The following is a 23,557-nucleotide window of genomic DNA, read 5'->3' as shown; positions in this document are numbered from 1 at the left end:
CCTGCTGACCAAGATGATAGCAGTACTGGCATCAGCATTACAAGTTGTCAGATTAATGCAAGGATCTTCCGAGTCTAAAGCAGAAGTTCTCTTATGATGTGTGGGATGCAAAGAAATATGAAGTCTGCATTCAGGCTTCAGTTCTTCGTCATTCCCTTGCCCCCCATACAACCAGATACACAAGTGCTAGCGTAATGTTAGAGCTGGAGTATGATTGAACCAGGTGTTGAGGAAAGAAGAAGAGAAGCATTGTGGGGGAGGAATACAACAACAAAAAATTATTTCATTTTATCATAGATGTTTTTTTAGCAAATGTAATAAGAACACTACATTACAGGATTCTTCACATCATTGCCCTTTATTCATTGCTGAAAGTGTCTGTACACAATTTTATAATGAAAACATAGAACTTAATGAAAGCATCCTGGTTGTTATGAAAAGGGCATATTTGTTTCTTTTTTTAGACTAATAACTGATGGAAAAGCTTTAAGATCAAATCATACTGTGACATACAGTTATTCTCATTTATGTAAAGGGCTCTAGCAGAGCTATTCAACAGTACTGCTGTTACACAAAATAATCAGTCCTTGGTAGCACCATGTTCTTTGTTCTCTTCTCAGAAAGTTACTATTTTAATATAAAAATGAAACAGCTTACAATAATTTTAACCCTTAAAGCACATGAAAGCATAAAGGTAAGCAAGTAGGGAAAGTATGCACAAGCATCCTTCTGGGAATACCTTCCAACATACATTTGTAGAAGGGTAGGGTGTGCGACTTGGGTGTGAAAAGGTTTGTATTGGGGAAAAGTTTAGAGAGAATGAAGGGAGGGGGGGAGAGAATGGGTCCCAGGTAGAAAAATTGAGATGGGTCCCTTATAACACCATCGCTCCCAAAGTAGTGGGGACGGGGGATGTGGGGAGGCACAAAAATACACATTTCCTAAAGCTGACATATTACAATTAATAAATTCAAAAAAAGATACTGCAGTGTGTGGAGGCCCTTGGGGAGGGGAGGGAATAAAGCTGGATCCAGGTGCAGAGGGTTAGGGATCAGGTGCATACAGCTTCAGGTGGCCCCTACCATTGGGAGGCCCTGGACATTTCCGGGCTCGCTCAGTGGTAGCTACACCCCTGGATAGAGGTTTGTGTGTGAGTGACAGGAGTTTTTGTGGGGGATATTTGGCAATATAAATATGTGTGTGTGTGGAGATTGTGGGTATGGTGTGGGAGGGTGTAAGAACGTGCACTGTGGATGCATGTGGGGTAGAATGTATATAGAAGAATGTTTGAGTATGTATGAGAGCATGTCCTGTAGATGTGGAGAAATGGGGTAATCACTATGTGGGAGGGGAATCTGGAGATCCATGGGAGAAATAGAGGATATGTGTGTGGAATGCATGGGAGCAGGGGTGTGAGGTGTTTGGTATATTGGTGTTTGTGTGTATATATGGTGTGTAGGGAGGTAGATTAAGTGGGATTTTGATGTGTGTAGGTAGCATATATGTGCATGGGAGTGATGTGGGTATGCATGGGTTATAGGGATTGTGTGTATGAGGATGTGTAAGTACAGGGTGGTACAGGCACACATGTATATGTTGAAGGATATGGAGGTAGTCAGAGTATGGTGGGGCACGTAAGCATGTGGGTATGTACATGCTGGTGTTTGTGAGGTTTATGAGTATAGTAGGCATTTGTAAGATGTGAGGTATATAGTAGTTGTAAGGTACAAATATGCGCTGTGTAGGATAGCAATGCAGGAGTTGTTTAGGGAGCATATGGGTGTGTATATAGAGCAGATGAATGTGAGTGTGAGGGGATTAATGTGTTTGGGTATGTATATGGAATTATTATGTATATATGTGAAGGTAGAGTTGATAGAGTGTGTAGGTGTGTGGGTTGGAATGAGAAGTAGGGGTGGTTGGGATATGTAGGGCGTGTATGGTGTCCATAAGGGATGTAGGTATCAGGCAGGTGAGCAGGAGCTTTGAGGAGCTGGGGTGGGTAGGTGTGGGTTGAGGGCTTGGATAGGGATAGAGAGTAGAAGGGCTTTTGGGTGGAAATATATAGGATAAGTATGCTATTGGTGTGGGGGGGGGAGAGGACATTTCAGAGTGTAGAAGTGTATAAAGTGTATATAGGGTGGTATGGTTGTATAACTGGGTAAGTAGGAACACGTAAGTAGCAGCGCTAACTTTGCTCACTTAGATTTGCAGGTATGGCACTAAATATTAGCAGTGCTGCATAGCTTCCAGGTATCACTGCACACCCAGACATTTAAGGACTCATTTTTCAAACAAAAAAATGTCCAAAAAGCAGCACAAAGTGGCAGATGGATCATGTTTTTGTCCAAAACATCCAAATTACTATTTTTGAAACCCATTTAAGCCATTTTTCTATGCAGCTCGTCTTCAGTACATCCAAATCACAAGGAGGCGTGTCGGGGGCAGGATCTGGGTGTTCCTAAAACTTGGATGTTTTTCTGCCATAATGGAAAAAAACAAAAATGTCCAGGGCTAAAAGTTAGACATTTTGGTCTAGACCTGTTTCAATCATGACTTAAAGGGGGAGATGCACAGAACTCCGGTGCTGTTCTCTACAGCACCAGAAAAAAATGAGTGGCGCACCAAGTTTTTTGGCAACCAATGCTCAGTACTAACAGCAGACAAATTATATGCACATTGTTAGTATTGCACTCGTTCAACCAGGCACACTTAATCTTCAGTAGGACCAGGTAAAAAATAGCCCAAATAACTAGTCTCCACAACCAGTCCTAATTGTGTGATTATATTATATTCAAAGCCCCGTATTTCAGTTCTCTACTGCAGTTCCATAAACTTTACTATAACTTTCCCATAAACCTCAGTGATGTGTGATTATCAGCTATTAATAACGCTGACAATATTCACACGTATCCACCTCTTCATCGGTTTAGATAAGTAGTTTTACAAATTTCTTTCAAATTTTCAAATTTTCAAAACCCATAGTTTTAAATTAAACTTATCTTAATTTAAAACTATGGGTTTTGAAAATTTGAAAATTTGAAAGAAATTTGTAAAACTACTTATCTAAACCGATGAAGAGGTGGATACGTGTGAATATTGTCAGCGTTATTAATAGCTGATAATCACACATCACTGAGGTTTATGGGAAAGTTATAGTAAAGTTTATGGAACTGCAGTAGAGAACTGAAATACGGGGCTTTGAATATAATATAATCACACAATTAGGACTGGTTGTGGAGACTAGTTATTTGGGCATTGTTAGTATTGAGCATTGGTCGATTCGGCAAAGGGCTCAGAACCTTCTGGTGCATGCCCAACAGAGCTGTGCAGTAGACGCAGCTTTTGTGTGCATGTCCAGTGACGGTGGGGGGAAGAAAACCTTTCTGTAGTGGCTGGAACAGGGCAGGGGAGAGAACAAGCTACTGCTGCTGCCTTCTGAGGAGAAATTAGGAGGCAAGCATGGCTGTAAAGTCACCCTGCCCTAAAACTAAAACCTATCCACAGCTCAGGAACTAATGATAGGATTTAGTCATTAGGGCATTGAGATTCCATGCGCCATTGTTCTGAGCATTGCTTGGAATTGCTAATGAGCTCATTTTAATGCAAGCAAGCTTATTAGCTTATGACTTTCGGTCACTGCTTCCATGCATGGTAAAGCAGTGGCCAAAATCCTCTGTGCATTAACAGCAAAAATACATTTCATTTAGACTGACTAGAACCAGTCTAAATGAAATGTTGCAAGCCCAGTTTGCTTTAAGCATTGGACCCAAAACCACAAAAAGGTGCTCTGTATGGCCAGATGACTTCCGTATGGATTAATGCATGACCCCATCATACTACCCCAGTGGTCATTGACACCGCCCCCCTCCAAAGATGTGAATGAAACATTATACCAGCCTCTATGACAGCTTCAGATGTTATGGCCAGTTCTATTAGAGCAGCAAGCAAGTCCCTGGAGTAGCCTAATGGTTGATGCAGTGCACTGTAGAGAAGGAGACTCAAGCCCATATCCCACTCTATGTGGTACACTTAAGGTGGAAAGTGTGAACCCTCAAAAACCTACTGTACCCACATATAGGTGACACCTACAGACAAAAGTTCTATTGTAATGATAAGGTAGGGAACAGAAGGGTACAGTAGGATACAGAAGGTTTCGGAGGGGTTTGGAGGGTTCACTATACAATATAAGGGGGTAATGGTGAGATGTGTATCTGGGACAATCAGAAACATCCATGTCTGAGATTCACTGAATTTGGCATGGAGAAAGAAAATGAGAGTATCTGCATTCCTTTTATGGATAGGTATTGTGCTTGGAGTGGAGGAGTAGCCTAATGGTTATTGCAATGGCCTGAGAACCAGGAGAACTGGGCTTAATTCCCAATGCAGCTCCTTGTGACTCTGGGCAAGTAAATGACCAGAACACCAGCATAGACCACAAATAAATGTCAGTATTCCGACTATGCCCTATTCTCTTCAATAGTGCCTATAGGTAGTTTAAAGGTAAGAGTACACATGGGTGGAGTCTGACACAGCATGGATGGGGTGCACAGTTATGCACATTAATTATAGAATACTATCATTTATGTACAGTGGGGGAAATAAGTATTTGATCCCTTGCTGATTTTGTAAGTTTGCCCACTGACAAAGACATGAGCAGCCCATAATTGAAGGGTAGGTTATTGGTAACAGTGAGAGATAGCACATCACAAATTAAATCCGGAAAATCACATTGTGGAAAGTATATGAATTTATTTGCATTCTGCAGAGGGAAATAAGTATTTGATCCCCCACCAACCAGTAAGAGATCTGGCCCCTACAGACCAGGTAGATGCTCCAAATCAACTCGTTACCTGCATGACAGACAGCTGTCGGCAATGGTCACCTGTATGAAAGACACCTGTCCACAGACTCAGTGAATCAGTCAGACTCTAACCTCTACAAAATGGCCAAGAGCAAGGAGCTGTCTAAGGATGTCAGGGACAAGATCATACACCTGCACAAGGCTGGAATGGGCTACAAAACCATCAGTAAGACGCTGGGCGAGAAGGAGACAACTGTTGGTGCCATAGTAAGAAAATGGAAGAAGTACAAAATGACTGTCAATCGACAAAGATCTGGGCTCCACGCAAAATCTCACCTCGTGGGGTATCCTTGATCATGAGGAAGGTTAGAAATCAGCCTACAACTACAAGGGGGGAACTTGTCAATGATCTCAAGGCAGCTGGGACCACTGTCACCACGAAAACCATTGGTAACACATTACGACATAACGGATTGCAATCCTGCAGTGCCCGCAAGGTCCCCCTGCTCCGGAAGGCACATGTGACGGCCCGTCTGAAGTTTGCCAGTGAACACCTGGATGATGCCGAGAGTGATTTGGAGAAGGTGCTGTGGTCAGATGAGACAAAAATTGAGCTCTTTGGCATGAACTCAACTCGCCGTGTTTGGAGGAAGAGAAATGCTGCCTATGACCCAAAGAACACCGTCCCCACTGTCAAGCATGGAGGTGGAAATGTTATGTTTTGGGGGTGTTTCTCTGCTAAGGGCACAGGACTACTTCATCGCATCAATGGGAGAATGGATGGGGCCATGTACCGTACAATTCTGAGTGACAACCTCCTTCCCTCCGCCAGGGCCTTAAAAATGGGTCGTGGCTGGGTCTTCCAGCACGACAATGACCCAAAACATACAGCCAAGGCAACAAAGGAGTGGCTCAGGAAGAAGCACATTAGGGTCATGGAGTGGCCTAGCCAGTCACCAGACCTTAATCCCATTGAAAACTTATGGCGGGAGCTGAAGCTGCGAGTTGCCAAGCGACAGCCCAGAACTCTTAATGATTTAGAGATGATCTGCAAAGAGGAGTGGACCAAAATTCCTCCTGACATGTGTGCAAACCTCATCATCAACTACAGAAGACGTCTGACCGCTGTGCTTGCCAACAAGGGTTTTGCCACCAAGTATTAGGTCTTGTTTGCCAGAGGGATTAAATACTTATTTCCCTCTGCAGAATGCAAATAAATTCATATACTTTCCACAATGTGATTTTCCGGATTTAATTTGTGATGTGCTATCTCTCACTGTTACCAATAACCTACCCTTCAATTATGGGCTGCTCATGTCTTTGTCAGTGGGCAAACTTACAAAATCAGCAAGGGATCAAATACTTATTTCCCCCACTGTACATATTTTAGCAATCTAGGTGCGAGCACTTACACCAGCTCTAAGGCTGGTATAAGTGATTGCACCTAAATATATACATAGATATTTACCCTGTTATGCTAGTATTCTATAAAGCAGGTGTTCTCAACCCAGTCCTCGGGATACACCTAGCCAGTCAGGTTTTCATGATACCCACAATGAATATGCATGAGATAAATTTGCATACAATGGAGGTAGTCCATGCATATGTATCTCATGCAGGGCCACCGAGAGGGGGGAGCAGAGGGGACAAAATTACCCGGGCCCGGGCCTCCAAGAGGGGCCCAGCACCGGGGTCTCTCTCTCTCTCCTGCTCCTCATAGGACCGAGTGATCATGTCCCGACAGGAGCAGGAGAGAGAAAACTCCGGCGTCTGGCCCCCCTTGGAGGCTGGGAGGACCTGGAGCTTCCTCCAGCGCTGCTCTTCTGCCCATTGCTGAATGACAGAAGCATGCCCTGAGAGGAAAAGCAGCTGCAGGGGCACGCAGTCAGTGCTGGAGGAAGACATTTTCTGCTGGTGGGGCCTCGGGATCCCCGCCAGCCAAGGTATTTCAATCCTGTTAAGGCAGCGGCAGCGATCAGAAGGGGCAGCAGTGGATGATTTGGAGGGCGGCAGCGATTGGGGGGACAGCAGCAGCAGTGATCAGAGGGGGGCGGCAGTGGATGATGATTGGGGGGGGGGGAGGCGGCAGTGGCCCAGTGATTTAGTCTGGTCCTGGCCTGTGCCCAGCTCAAGTGAAATACAATATCTTTTGTGGACCCTGGTCCCGGGTTCCGGACCTGGGGAGCTTAGTCAGCGGCCCTGACTGAGGGATAAACCGGGGTTATAATTGCATTACCCTCCACGTGTCTGTGAGAAAAATGTTTAGTACATAGGTCCCTAAATATAATTGTAGCATTGTATAACTGTCTGTAAATTTTTATTCAGAACACCCTTAGCAAACATTCACCTACTGAATGTGTTAATGATGTTTCATTATTAATATCGAAATAAACTGTCTTTTACATAGTAACATAATAAATGACAGCAGATAAAGACCTGTATGGTCCATCCAGTCTGTCCAGCAAGATAAACTTATTTTACATGTTATGTGATACTTAAGTATACCAGAGTTTGATTTGTTCTTGCCATTCTCAGCACACAGACCATAGAAGTCTGCCCAGCACTCTTCTTGTACTAAAGGTTCTGAAGCTAATGTCGAAGACCCTTAAAATTTACACTCAAAACCATCCATATCTATTCAGTCGCGATCAGGTCATAGACCGTAGAAGTCTGCCCAGCACAGGTTTTGCTTCCCAATTACCGGCGTTGCCACCCAATCTCCGCTAAGATTCCGTGAATCCATTCCTTCTAAACAGGATTTCTTTGTGTTTATCCCACGCTTGTTTGAATTCCATTACCATTTTCATCTCCACCACCTCCCGCGGGAGGACATTCCATGTATCCACCACCGTCTCTATGAAAAATACTTCCTGACATTACTCCTGAGTCTGCCCCCCTTCAACCTCAATTCATGTCCTCTAGTTCTACTGCCTTCCCGTCTCCATAAAAGGTTTGTTTGCGGATTAATACCTTTCAAATATTTGAACATCTGTATCATGACACCCCTGTTTCTCCTTTCCTCCAAGGTATACATGTTCAGGTCAGAAAGTCTCTCCTCGTACGGTTTGCAATGCAAATCCCATACCATTTTTGTTGCTTTTATTTGCACCGCTTCCAGTCTGTTTGCATCTTTAGCAAGATACGGCCTCCAAAACTGAACACAATACTCCAAGTGGGGCCTCATCAATGACTTGTAGATGGGCATCAACACCTCTTTTTTTCTGCTGGTTATACCTCAGAAGAAATAAGTCATTGGTGAGGCCCCACTTTTAGAAATCCTGCTTTACACATATACTTCACCCTTTTTAATTTAAGGGGCAAATCATATTCTTTAATAGGATTTAATTACTTGTACTGTATTCATACAACTTTCACAGTTAATATTTTCTGTGGTATAAAATGTTTCATTTCTCAATTTTGCCTGAAACCATTGCAGTGACTGTAGCACTTTTTGCTGGTTCGGTGCCTCCCACCTCTTTATTAATTTTAATCTCCCTTTTAAGTATTTAAGCCTTTTCCTTTTCAGCTATTTCATGCTGAAAACTTTAATATGATATTATTTTGATTTTTTTATGATCTAGTTATATTTAATCTCTATATAAAGGACTGGAGTCTTCTGTATAATTTTCAAAAAGTTACTCTCCTTTAATTGTTTCTTAAATATTTTATTTTAGAGAGCAATTAATGCTTTTATTTGAAGTTTCCTTAATACAATTGCATGCATCAGTTCTCAGTAAACTTTTTCAAACTCAGATTTGACATTAGTTCTTATTTATAGTGCCAGATCGAGAGTACTGAAAACTAAAGTCCTCTATTTATTCATAAAATGTGTACAGCATGGGCAGAACAACACAACCTTTTCACACTGTCCTGTCAATTTATGCTTAACACTGCTCTGAAGGGCCTATCAAAGAACGTATTGCTTTCAAAATCTGCACCCTGGTTCATAAAATTATCTACTGCGAAGCCCGGGATACATGACAGACCTCATAGACCTACCAACCAGAAACACAACAGGATCAACATGAACATACCTAAATCTCCACTACCCAAGCTGCAAAGGACTCAAATACAAGTCAACCTATGCATCCAGCTTTTCCTACATAAGCACACAACTATGGAATGCATTACCAAAAGCCGTGAAAACAACTTCTGATCACCTAAACTTCCGGAAATCATTAAAAACTAACCTGTTCAAAAAGGCATACCTTACCAACCCAACGTAAATGCCTGTACCCTGCAACACAGCGAAACCAAAGCTTGTAATGGACATATAATAACTCTTCCTCTCTATGATTCCTTAATGTGTCTGTACACACGAACCTTATTCTACCACAACATTAATGTATTTGTTCATACCGGAATTAGCGAACGCCTTTACAGTACTATATAAGCCACATTGAGCCTGCAAATAGGTGGGAAAATGTGGGATACAAATGTAAAATAAATAACATAAGTTTTCATTAGTTTACATTGTTTAATTTATGTCAACTTATGATATGGATATTGGTCGACCAAAGTTAGCCACTGGGATGATTTGCGCTAAGCTAGTATTCTATAAAAGTTGTTCCGTGCAGAATGGTCTTTATAGAATACTAGGTTAGTATGCCTTTTCAAGCCTAATTTTGGACCCAAGCATTTATGTCTTCCAAAGGCTGGTGTAAATCCTCACACTCAACTAATTGCAATTAGGCTCAGAAACAACAGTATTCTGTAACTCCGCGTCTAAATCCTAGGAATGCCCTTGACCTGCCAATGCCCCTCTCCTGGCCACACCCCCTTTAGAGTTGCATGGAAGATAAGATAGGCTTGCAGATTATAGAATGGGGCGTAGGTTAGATTTGTGTGTAACTACTAATGATTGCCAATTACCACTTGTTAACACCAATAATTATCACCTAATTAGTTAATTAGTTTATGTGTGTATCTATGATCCGCACCCAAAATTGCACTCAACTTTGAATGGTGTATATAGAATCCCATGGCATGTGTAGAAGTGGCACTTACTGTATTAACTAACAAAGCAACAAAAGATTTTTTTTTTCTTTTCTTTTTTAACTTTTGAGGCAAAAATGGAGAATCAAGGAAAATTAATCCCTTATTCCCTAGTTGAAAGCCCTAGCTGAAATGAGTACTTTTATGAAAGCTATGCTGAGAGGTGCCCAGCTCTACCACCGGCTGCCTTTCAGGTGCTGTGGAGGACTTGCAGCTCATCTGCATATCCTTACAGCCTTCTCCGGGGTGACACCCAGGTCCACTCCGATCCACTCAGGGCCTCCGCTCTAGGTACCCAGCGCTCCCACCAGGTGCTGTGGAGGACTTGCAGCCCTTCTGCATTTCCTCACAGCTGTATCCAGGGTGACTCCAGTTCCATCCCGATCTTCCCAGGGCCTTCGCTCCAAGTGCACAGAGTTTCCAGGTGCTTTTTGGCTAGGATCAGGCGACCCTCAGGGGGAGGAATGCTGGCTTCGGGCTAACCCCTAGTAAGCCTTTCCTCAGCTGAGAGGTGCCCAGCTCTACCACCGGCTGCCTTTCAGGTGCTGTGGAGGACTTGCAGCTCATCTGCATATCCTTACAGCCTTCTCCGGGGTGACACCCAGGTCCACTCCGATCCACTCAGGGCCTCCGCTCTAGGTGCCCAGCGCTCCCACCAGGTGCTGTGGAGGACTTGCAGCCCTTCTGCATTTCCTCACAGCTGTATCCAGGGTGACTCCAGTTCCATCCCGATCTTCCCAGGGCCTTCGCTCCAAGTGCACAGAGTTTCCAGGTGCTTTTTGGCTAGGATCAGGCGACCCTCAGGGGGAGGAATGCTGGCTTCAGCCTAACCCCTAGTAAGCCTTTCCTCAGCTGAGAGGTGCCCAGCTCTACCACCGGCTGCCTTTCAGGTGCTGTGGAGGACTTGCAGCTCATCTGCATATCCTTACAGCCTTCTCCGGGGTGACACCCAGGTCCACTCCGATCCACTCAGGGCCTCCGCTCTAGGTGCCGCGCACCTAACAGCGCGCGGGGCATTTTTCTCTTTACATCTAATCTTCTTCCCAGTTGCTAAAGTACCTCAGTCATTTATGGCCCCTATTCACATTCTCTTCCTAGTCCTGTCCCTTCCTAATCTTTTCCCTCACCCCCTACCTCTCTCTGCTACAGGAACTCACTGCCCATCCATCGACTTCATCACCTCATCTTCTCTCCTACCCTCTTCCTCCCTCTTGGCTTTTAATCTCCGCCTCTTTCTTCCCTACATTTTGCCTTCCCCATTCCACCTAAATACCTCTCGTCTTCGCGCCTTCGTGGCCACACCTCTCCTACTCTCCTCCGCTCTCTTTTACTCCTTCTCTTTCTCTCAGCCAGTGACATCAATCCCAATCCTGGCCCCCCTCACCAACTATTATCCCAACTCTACAGATCTCACCGCGACCTCTCTAACCTCATCTCTATTTCTCTACTCCCCTCCTCTTCTCTGCCCTTCTCTTGCGCCCTATGGAATGCCCGCTCTATCTGTAACAAACTCGCCTATATCCAGGACCTCTTTATCTCGCGTCACCTCCATCTGCTCGCCATAACAGAAACCTGGCTCTGCCCTGATGACTCTGCTTCAGTCGCAGCCCTGTGCCATGGCGGTTATCTATTTTCACATACTCCTCGCCCTGCTGGCCGTGGGGGCGGTGTTGGACTACTTCTCTCTCCCTCCTCCAGATTTCAACCCCTTCTTCCACCTCAATCTCACTGTTTTTCCTCCTTTGAAGTCCACTCTATCCGCCTTTTCTCTCCTCTGCCTCTTCGAATAGCGGTCATTTATCGTCCCCCTGATAAGTCCCTTTCATCCTTTCTCAGTGACTTTGACACCTGGCTTGCCTTCTTCCATGATCCTTCCATCCGCTCTCTCATCCTTGGTGACTTTAATATTCCTGCTAATGATCCTTCCAACTCTTATATTTCCAAGTTACTCGCTTTAACGTCCTCCTTTAATCTCCAACTATGCTCCACCTCCCCCACTCATCAAAATGGTCACTGTCTTGATCTCATCTTCTCCTCCAACTGTTCACCCTCTAGTTTCCTTGCCTCTGATCTTCCCTCCTCTGATCACCATCTTATAACTTTCACACTTAAATCTCCTCCCTCCTAGTCCCGTCCTATCTTATCTAATTTATCTAGGAATCTTCACGATATTGACCCTTCATCTCTATCCTCCCATGTTTCAAACCTCCTCTCTACTGTGGCACCATCCACGTCTGTCAACAAGGCTGTTTCTTCTTACAACAATACTCTATCCTCTGCCTTAGACACTCTTGCACCTTTGATGACCCGCCCTGTAAGGCGTACAAAACCCCAACCTTGGCTGATTTCTAATATCCACTACCTACGTTCCTGTACCCGCTCCGCCGAACGCCTCTGGCAGAAATCTCGGGCCCTTGCTGATTTCTTACACTTTAAGTTAATGCTGACCTCCTTCCAATCTGCTCTTTTACGTGCCAAACAGGATTATTATATCCAACTGACCAACTCCCTTGGCTCTAATCCTCAACTTCTCTTCACCACATTGAACTCTCTCCTCAAGGTGCCCCCTCCCCCAACTCCCCCTTCATTATCTCCTCAGACCCTTGCTGAATTCTTTCACAACAAGGTTCAAAAGATAAACCTTGCTTTCTCTACCTCATCACCTCTCCCTCCACTAGTCCGTTCCCCTCTCTCTCCTTCCCCTCATTCCCTTTCCTCCTTTCCTGAAGTTACTATTGAGGAAACTACACTTCTCCTTTCTTCCTCAAAATGTACCACCTGTTCCTCTGATCCCATTCCCACCCACCTTCTTAATGCCATCTCTCCTGCTCTTATTCCTTTTATCTGTCACATTCTCAAACTCTCACTTTACACTGCGACTGTCCCTGCTGCCTTTAAACATGCTGTGGTCACACCTCTCCTTAAGAAGCCTTCACTCGACCTTACTTGTCCCTCTAATTACCGACCCATCTCCCTCCTTCATTTTCTCTCCAAATTACTTGAGCGTGCAGTTCACCACCGCTGCCTTGATTTTCTCTCCTCACATGCTATTCTTGACCCACTCTCCAGTCCCTCTCCACTCAACCGAATCTGTGCTTACTAAAGTCTCCAATGACCTATTACTGGCTAAATCCAGAGGTCAATATTCCATCCTCATTCTTCTTGATCTTTCTGCTGCCTATGACACTGTCGATCACAGCATACTTCTCGATACCCTGTCCTCACTTGGATTCCAGGGCTCTGTCCTTTCCTGGTTCTCTTCCTACCTCTCCCTCCGCACCTTTAGTGTTGAATCTGTGCTTACTAAAGTCTCCAATGACCTATTACTGGCTAAATCCAGAGGTCAATATTCCATCCTCATTCTTCTTGATCTTTCTGCTGCCTATGACACTGTCGATCACAGCATACTTCTCGATACCCTGTCCTCACTTGGATTCCAGGGCTCTGTCCTTTCCTGGTTCTCTTCCTACCTCTCCCTCCGCACCTTTAGTGTTCACTCTGGTGGATCCTCTTCTACTTCTATCCCTCTGCCTGTTGGCGTACCTCAGGGTTCTGTTCTTGGTCCCCTCCTCTTTTCTATCTACACTTCTTCCCTTGGTTCATTAATCTCATCCCATGGCTTTTCCTACCATCTCTATGCTGATGACTCCCAAATCTACCTTTCTACCCCTGATATCTCACCTTGCATCCAAACCAAAGTTTCAGCGTGCTTGTCTGACATTGCTGTCTGGATGTCTCAACGCCACCTGAAATTAAATATGACCAAAATCGAGCTTCTCATTTTCCCCCCCAAACCCACCTCCCCGCTCCCCCCGTTTTCTATTTCTGTTGATGGCTCTCTCATTCTCCCTGTCTCCTCAGCTCGAAACCTTGGGGTCATCTTTGACTCTTCTCTCTCCTTCTCTGCTCATATCCAGCAGATTGCCAAGACCTGTCGTTTCTTTCTTTACAACATCCATAAAATCCGCCCCTTTCTTTCCGAGCACTCTACCAAAACCCTCATCCATACCCTTGTCACCTCTCGTTTAGACTACTGCAATCTGCTTCTTGCTGGCCTCCCACTTAGTCACCTCTCCCCTCTCCAGTCGGTTCAAAACTCTGCTGCCCGTCTCATCTTCCGCCAGGGTCGCTTTACTCATACTACCCCTCTCCTCAAGACCCTTCACTGGCTCTCTATCCGTTTTCGCATCCTGTTCAAACTTCTTCTACTAACCTATAAATGTACTCACTCTGCTGCTCCCCAGTATCTCTCCACACTCGTCCTTCCCTACACCCCTTCCCGTGCACTCTGCTCCATGGATAAATCCTTCTTATCTGTTCCCTTCTCCACTACTGCCAACTCCAGACTTCGCGCCTTCTGTCTCGCTGCACCCTACGCCTGGAATAAACTTCCTGAGCCCCTACATCTTGCCCCATCCTTGGCCACCTTTAAATCTAGACTGAAAGCCCACCTCTTTAACATTGCTTTTGACTCGTAAGCACTTGTAACCACTCGCCTCCACCTACCCTCCTCTCTTCCTTCCCGTTCACATTAATTGATTTGATTTGCTTACTTTATTTATTTTTTGTCTATTAGATTGTAAGCTCTTTGAGCAGGGACTGTCTTTCTTCTATGTTTGTGCAGCGCTGCATACGCCTTGTAGCACTATAGAAATGCTAAATAGTAGTAGTAGTAGTAATGTCTCAAAGATGGCGTAAAAACTGCTGGGAAAGTTTAAAAAATATACGTGTATTAAATTCACGTATACATTTTCAGCCTGCTCAAATTAAACCACCTTGAAATCTCTGTCCCAATCATCTACATATGTACAAAGCAGCTTTCTGAAATCACCAATTTCTCATGTAACCTACACATGTAAGTTGTGCTGTTCACACTTGTAGATGCCACTAAAATTACCTCCATAGTATTAATTCAGTTTTAATCAGTTATTTTTATTGTCTTGTTGGTTCCTCAACACCACTCTCTCTTTATTTACACTTCCAGGCTTAAGGCAAAAATTTGTCAGTTCTTAGAGCTTTCTAGTTCCCTTTCAATTGACATATTTTAAAAGAAACTCAATTATCATTAAAAAGGGCATATTTATAGTGTCACACAGTGGTACATTTCCTCTTCCCATTTGCATTCCCATTTGCAGACTCAGGAATCTCTGTTTGGGACTCACTGAGAAGGGACATGGTAAATTGTGTCTCAGTAGGTTTGCAGGGGCTGTATTGGTAGGTGTGGAGCAAATATGGGGTTTGGATGTTGTGACTGGTGGTGAATGTGAATTTTGCATTTGTGTCAATGATATGATGTGAATAAACACACTAATGCTCATATATTTAACACAAATCCCTTCTCACAACGCTTTAATAATTTTTGTTAGCGGGTTTGTGATATTGGCATTTATAGATCTCTGCCAATTTTCCGTTTTACGGAGCCTACACTTAACATTTCTGTGTACCACTCTCCACTGGTCTTCTATAGAAAATCTTTTTCATTTACTTTTTTGTTGCTGTTGCTAGTTTTATAACTTTTTTTTTTAAATAATTTTTTTACTTAGGTATTCAATTGCTTTGCATTTTTCAAACAAACACATTTACTATGGGTTAGTACTTCAAAAGTACTTAACTTAAATGACTCTCGTGTCAAGGGGCTGTCTTGTCCGACACGACATCATGATTCGCCGTTTGGCTGTTTCAAGGCTACGTCCTCTGTATAAAATACATCATTGCAAATGTATCACTCAAATGCTCCACATAGTATTGTTCATTCACAAATTTTACTTAGCTTCAATCTCATTGCTACCAACCATCTCGGTGTTTGGCCGCCTCAACGGCTTTCTTCAGCCTCTCCTGCATGGTGAGTACATATTCAGCCAAGTTCCTTTTTGGGCTGGTGTTCCTCTTCCCAGGCTTCTCGAACCACATCCAGGATTCCCCTAGGCTTCCGCCCATATAACAGTTCAAATGGAGAAAATCCTATTGAACTCTGGGTTACCTCCTGGATAGCAAATAGAACATACAGAAGTAGTGAATCCCAGTTTTTCCCATCTTCGGCAACGAACTTCTTCAGCATTTGAGAGTCTTATTGAAGCATTCCACCACACCATCTGTCTGTGGATAATAAACGGATGTCAGCAAGGTCTTTACTTTTAGCAGGGCACACACTTGCTTCATGACCCTGGACATAAAGGTATTGCCTTGGTCAGTCAGTATTTCAGTAGGGAACCCCATCCGGGAAAAGACTTCCCACAGAGCATTGGCCACTGTAGTAATTTTCATATGCCACTCACTATCCAGAAGCCATTGAACTTCGCCTCTGGATAGCGAGTGGCATAGTCCAAAATAACCAGAATATATTTGTTGCCATGGGTGGTGTGTTCCAGTGGTCTTACGAAGGCCATTGCTACTCTTTCAAATGAGGTGTTGACATGGGTATGGGCACGAAAGGGGCAGGTGGAACCCTCACAGGATTACCCTGCTGGCAGTTTGGGCAGGACTGACAGAAGAGCTCAACTTGCTTGAGTACACCCAGACAGAAAAACCGGACCAAAATCTGCTTCCAAGTCTTCACTTCCCCCAGGTGGTGGGCTAATTGCATGACCTAGCTAAGGTAGAGTTGAAGGACTAACAGTTGCTCTATCATTTCCCCTTCCAGCTTTCCCTTGGCCACCTTATACAAGAAGTCATTCTTTATTATAAAATACAGGAGTGCTACTTTAAAGGGGCCCTGTTTGCCCACAGGATTCTCATCCACCGAAACAACCCTAGCTTGGCTGCTCTAAGGGATTCAACCTCTGACTGTGCCCTTTAAAAATTCCTTGTAACTTCTTCGCTACTCCATTCGGATAGGCTGTCTAAAGGGTCTGGGGTGTCCGAACTGCCATCTTCTCCCAGTTCTGGATATCCATCCACTGCAGCTCCTAGGCTCAGATAGTAAAGCAGTTTCTCTAACTGCTGCTGGCGGCGGAGCTTAGGCAATTTCAGGCTTTCGGTATAAAAGTCAGGGTCCTCCAGCGGGAAAATCTCAAAGACTGCTCCTCCTTCTTTGGGTCAGTGATTAGCTGAGCCCACATGGCACTGAAATTTGGGAAATACTGGCCCCAAACTACTGGGTAAGATAGACAAGGCAAGACTGCTACTTCCAGCTGAGCTTGCCCTACAGGTGTTTTAAAGGATACTTGGACTGTCAGATACTACCTCTGGTCACAAAGTATGCATGCCAGGGTCACAGTCCATTCATAACTCAATTGCACATGGTTGAGTATCTCTCTCCGAGCAAGGGTTTTAGCACTGCTGGAGTCAACTAGTGCCTGGTATGAGTGTCCTTCCAGCTTAACTTGTAATACACAATTTCTACTTTCTGGACGGATAGCTACCACAAAATTGCTGTCATGTGTGGCCAGGGGTGTGCTGGTAAATTTTTAATAACAGGCTCTTTCTCTGGACGTAGCCAGCTCTGCAGTCTGAAGGGCCGGGGGAAGGGGGTGGAGACCAAAACTTGCCTCTCTCTCCTCCCTCCCTTCGTGCGGGCATGCTAGGCATACCTTTCCTGGCAGCCAATAAATGGACTGCCACCACTCCCAACATCTTGCTTTGAGCAGCGTGCTGGAAATTCTTTCACATGCTCGAGAAGTCCCAGCCTGCTTGGCTGGCAGGGCTCAGCATCCCCCCAATAAAGTAAAAGAGAATTCAGCAGGGGGCCCAAGCCCACATTTTGGGAACCAGTTGTTAAAGTAGCCATGGAGGGCCCTACTTTAACAACCGGCTCCCAAAAGTCTTAAAAACTTAACAACCGGCTCTTTCGAGCCTGTGAGAGCCTGCTCCAGCACACCACTGTGTGTGGCTACCAAATTCACATCCATGGCATATTCAGCTAGAACCTGGCAGTTTCTAGCTACATGACCTCTTCCCTCTCACCTGAAACAGATGGGGGAGTTGGGATCCTGTGAACAGGGAAAAGGTGTGCAATACATTTGGCTTCCTCAGGCAGGATAAGCTCAATATCCCACCAATGCCACAACATGTGATACTGGGGTGGGGTGGGCCTTCACAATAACACAGCTGGACAAGGTTATAAATATGAAATAAGTGCTTTATTAACTTAACTCTGAGGCCAGTTACTTTACAGGCCTAAAAGCAAAGGTAAAGTTTTTTGTCTTCAGAGAGGGAAAAGTCTTAGCATGGGCTTGTGACTGCCTCGCCCCAAACACAGTTTGTAGTTTCTCTCTTTCTCTCTTTGGATTTCCAGGTCTGGCTCCAGCCAGACTTTAGAACAAGGTTCACAAATTTTCAAATAAAAGATTGGCTTACCTCAGCCAAGTCAAAGCAGCTAGAAGTATTCACAAAAGTTGTATGCCAGGGCTTCAGTTTCCCTTCCCTGGGCCCCCTTAACCCCACTTTGTCCCTGTCTAATACTTCCTGGTTCCTGTCCTTTTTGCTCCACCCCTCCTGAGCCTGACTAGTGGTTTTAAGGTGGCTCAGACTACCAGAAAGATTATCCATAATGGAGAGTGGCGGTGTTCTATAAACCCCCTCACAGTCCCGTATATGGCAAACCAGTTTAGCATGGGCTGGAGGGGGCTTTGAAGGAAACTCCAGTAATTTGGAATGAGAGGACAGAGTCAGGCAGACTTTTAGGTCTGTATTCCGCAAATGACAAGACAGATTTGGATAGACTGGAGTGGGCTTTGACAGCAACTTCAGTAGCTGGAACCTAAGGATAGGGCTGGGTAAACTTGTATGGTCTATGTCCCAGAAATGCCAAAGAAAGATAATGATGATCAAGTATTTTATATCACATTCATTGTTGGTATAATCATGACTTGATAAGTGTGACTGTTGGGCAGACTGGATGGACTGTTCAGGTCTTTATCTGCCATCAATTTCTATATTACTATGTTCCCATTCATTTCCCTCTTATCCATTGCTCTCACTCCCTTTACTTCCTCCTTCTCTTGTACCACAGGGTTTAGGATCCTTATGGGATATCTGGAGAAGCAGCCTAATGGTTAGAACGGTGGGCTAAGAACCAGGGAGGCCAGTTATCAGAAATCATCGATCTAATGGGAGGGAAAAGTTACTGACCACTATAAATGTGGTTGATGTTCAACATGCAGAATTACATCTAATAAAAAGTTTTTTGATCACCCCCACACAGAAAAATATCAGTTAAGACAATTTACTACCTTCACCTCTTCATTTGTGGTTTATGTAGTTAAATGTCCCTGCAATGTATTCCATATATAGGGAAAACTATGAGATCATTGTGAACCCATGTGTCAGAGCACCGTAGTATATTAGAAATGCTGAGAAACACTTGTAGTGTCCCACTGTTTAAAATTTAACTACAATTTTGAGCATCTTCGGTGTTTTCTTTAGATACTGTAAGAGCTAATTGAAGGGGTGGAGATGATGAGAAAATGCTATTATGCTGTAAACAGAGATGGATTTTTTCTTTGAACAGACTGGAACCCTTGGGCTAAACATAAACATATTGAGTGGGGACATTTCTTTTAAAATCTAAAGCAGGAATGCCTTTGAAATTGTTTATGTGGCACAGTATTAATTTTTTGCAACATTATTGCCTATGATTGCAGATATAGCTGATCTTCTAAGAATAGAGAAATAAAAAAAAATGTTTTTAAATGACTTAAATCACTGAGTTTAATAAGGATCTTTCTATGATGGGCAGTCACAATAAGATAGATTTGTCTAAATTCCTTAGTGCTATTGAAGAATAATTGCCTAAGCTATATAGAGATCCCTTTGTCGAATTCCTAAGAACTGAGGCGCCCTTTTACTAAAGTGCGACAAGTCCATTGTGGGCTACTGCACACCATTTCCAGCACACCAGAATTTAAGGGGGGGGGGGGGGGCTTTCCCCTTGGAGGTTTACCTGGCTGTAATCAGGCAACAACGGGTTAGCACGGGAGCCCTTACTACCTCCTAAATAGGTGGTGGTAAGAGTTCCCTTGGGAAATGGCCGTGCGGCAAGTGGTTAACTTACCGCAAAGCCATTTCCTTTTTTTTTTAAAGCCTTTTACCCGCTGTGGTAAAAGGGGGCCTCGGTGCACGGACACCACTGTGGCCCCCCCTTTTACTGCAGTATGGTAAATGGGGCCCTGAATATGTAACAAGATGAGCTTGATTGGATGTTAATTTTGATAGCATTTATTTCTAGAGAAAGTCTATCCAATGGAAAAGAAGATATAAGAACTTTGAAATAAGAACTTAATGCCATTGGCTTCCACATAACACATGATATTACAGTTTTAAATCAAGCTGCCATGGTTGCCTTACATTTTTTAGAAGACATGTGTGAGACCCTGGTCGAGGGTTATAAGGTGGCCCTGGAGTAACTCAGCCAGATAAGGTGTATAAATGTGAAAGTAAATGTTTTTATTTACCTGAGCCCTGGGACCTGTTGCCTCATAGGACAGGAGTATCAGAAAGGGATCTGGGTGTCGTCGTTGATAATACACTGAAACCTTCTGCTCAGTGTGCTGCTGTGGCTCGGAAAGCGAATAGAACAGGGGCGTAGCCACGGGTGGGCCTGGGTGGGCCTAGGCCCACCCAGTTTGGATTCAGGCCCACCCAGCAGTGGAGGCAGCGGAGCAGAGGAAGCAGGCTGAGCTCCGATCCTGCATTTGCCTCCCTCCCTCTCTCTCACACGCTTCCCAGACGCTGCCTACCGCCGTCACATCGCACGACCTACCTCCCTCCGTCTCAGTAGCAGCGGTAGCGATTCACGCTGCCTCCTTCTAACCCGGAAGCGTCTCCTTTGCCGCGTCCCGCCCCCATTATCAGAACTTCCTGTTTCTGCTGGGGCAGGACGCGGCAGAGGAGACGTGGAGAGGTTGTGAGGCAACGTGCAGCAAGGGCAACTGAATGGAGGCGATACGGCGTGGGGAGTTAGGCGAGGCGGGTGGCGAAGCAACGAGGGTGCGGGACCATGAGGCTGTACACCTCGGAGGCCGCGTGTTCTTCCTTCACTCCGCTGCATGTTAAGCGGAGCAGCGAGGGATGAGAGGTGAAAAGCGAGGTTGTGAGGCAACGTGCAGCAAGGGCAGCCGAATGGAGGCTGCGTGTTCTTTCTTCACAGCGGGACCAGCAACTGGAGGTTGTTAGAAGTGATTTATAGTAGTAGGAGTAGTAGGCTGTGGGGCGCCGTGCGGCCACGTGGTAGCTGTTCTTCCTCCACTTCGCTGCATGGTGGCTGGAGCGGCGTGAGCTGAAAGGATGAAGCGGGGTGCTTACAGCGCTACTCCTTTGGGCATAGGGAGCCGGGGAGAGGAGGATTGCTGGACATGATGTTTGGAGGAGAGAGAAGGGAGAGAGAAGAAATGCTGTACATGGATGGAGGGGATGGAAGAGTGAGGAAGGAGATGAGGGAAAAGGAAGAGAGGAGAAAACCTGCACATGGATGAAGAAAATAGGCAGAAGCTGGATCCACTGGACAGTCAAGTCTGCGGAGGACCCAGCTTTTACTTACGGATATAGAGCAAGAAATGAAGAAGAAAGGCAGAAAGTAAAGAAATAAATGGAAAGGAATCCCTGGAAATGGAGTTAAGAGGACAGATAGCAGCAGAATCAGATACTGGACCAGCATGATCAGAAAAACAAAGTCACCAGACAACAAAGGTAGAAAAAAATCATTTTATTTTCATTATAGTGTTTGGAATATGTCCACTTTGAGAATCAGGTGCTCAACATTAAAAGTATATTTATTTACTTATTTATGACATTGTATCCCACATTAAACATGAATTAGATTGGAATCTGAGATGCACAGGTGGACGGGGGGGGGGTTATCGGAGAGACATTTACCAGCACACCACTGTCTAGTGCCCACCCATCCAACCTGTTGGCCCACCCAAAAATTGACTTCTGGCTACGCCACTGGAATAGAATGTTGGGTATTATTAGGAAAGGTATAGAAAACAGGTGTGAGGATGTTATAATGCCATTGTATCGCTCCATGGTGCGACCGCACCTTGAGTATTGTGTTCAATTCTGGTCGCCGCATCTCAAGAAAGATATAGTAGAATTGGAAAAGGTGCAGCGAAGGGTGACTAAATTGATAGCGGGGATGGAACGACTTCCCTATGAAGAAAGACTAAGCAGGCTAGGGCTTTTCAGTTTGAAGAAGAGACGGCTGAGGGGAGACATGATAGAGGTATATAAAATAATGAGTGGAGTGGAACAGGTGGATGTGAAGCGTCTGTTCACGCTTTCCAAAAATACTAGGACTAGGGGGCATGCGAAGAAACTACAATGTAGTAAATTTAAAACAAATCTGAGAAAATGTTTCTTCACCCAACGCATAATTACACTCTGGAATTCGTTGCCGGAGAACGTGGTGAAGGCAGTTAGCTTGGCAGAGTTTAAAAAGGGGTTAGACGGTTTCCTAAAGGACAAGTCCATAAACCACTACTAAATGGACTTGGGAAAAATCCACAATTCCAGGAATAACATGTATAGAATGTTTGTACGTTTGGGAAGCTTGCTAGGTGCCCTTGACCTGGATTGGTCGCTGTCATGGACAGGATGCTTGGCTCGATGGACCCTTGGTCTTTTCCCAGTGTGGCATTACTTATGTATTTATGTAGATGCAACAGTTTCTCTATAAGTAACAGTCTTGAGTAGGCCTCTGGCTAGCAAGCCAAACAGTCTGTGGCTGGTGGGGCTGCCCCACCCCAAACAAAGCCTGTAAGTTCTCAGGTCTACTGAAAGTCCTGTCTGGCCCCAGCCAGAGCTCAATAAGGCTTGCAAGTCTTAACAGAAACAAAAATTGGCTTACCTCAGCCAGGTCACAGCATTTAAACGTATTCAGCAGAGGTATAGACTTGGGCTTTAGTTCTTCCTTCCATGGGCTTCTTTAACCTTAGCCTGGACCTGTCTTATAAACTCCCAGGTATTGACTCTGCCCCTCCTGGCTCACTTACTTCCAGGGTGGCATCAGTGCTCTTAAGGTGGCCCAGGCTAGTTAGAGAGGGACCTTTCTTAAGGGTGAGGGACAGTGTTTTATAAACCCCCTCACAAGGTGTTATAAAGTGATGACTGCCACCTGGAATTACTAGTTTCTGATGTTATTGAAGCTGGTATCATATTAACTTCTGTTTGTTTATTTTGAAAAATAATTTGTAAGGAAATGAGTCTGGAGTTTCACTAGTGCCCCTTGAAGCAGCCTGTGATGAAACGCTGGCCACCATCAGGAAATAAAAAACTATGGCTGAAGCTCCTTGTCTTTTAAAAGCTAAGTACAGGTGACTAAGGCTTTCTTGATAAATATTCATAATAGTTTCTAAATCATTTATAAATATAAAAAGTGGGGATGGGGGGGGGGTGACTTATAATTGAGTACTTTTACAGTGGGTATGCTTGGACCCATTAGTGTTCATTTCTCTAAGGTCTTTCCCCCCAAATGCACAATCCTGCATTTTTTGGCATTAAGGAGGGGATTCATCAAGGTGCAGTAAAAGTTTGTCTTTTACTGCACCTTGAATTCCCATGGGGTTCAGCAACCTGCAGGATCCCGGGACTGCAGGTTGCTGAATCCTGCCTTAGAGGAATAACGCTACTTGCTCGCTACTTCGCAAGCAGCATTATTCCTGTTTCCCAGGAGCATTGGGCTGCTGTTGCCCAATACTCTTGGGCTTGCAAACTTGGTCAACCCAGCCCCCCGGCACCATCCAGACCCACTCCAAAGCATCATCCACACCCTTTCCCATAGGGGCTACCTGGTCCTGGCAGTGCTGAAGCCCACTTGATCCT

Source organism: Microcaecilia unicolor, chromosome 4 (assembly GCF_901765095.1).
Source record: "Microcaecilia unicolor chromosome 4, aMicUni1.1, whole genome shotgun sequence".
In the NCBI taxonomy this organism is placed as follows: Eukaryota; Metazoa; Chordata; class Amphibia; order Gymnophiona; family Siphonopidae; genus Microcaecilia; species Microcaecilia unicolor.
This window is presented reverse-complemented; position numbering follows the sequence as displayed.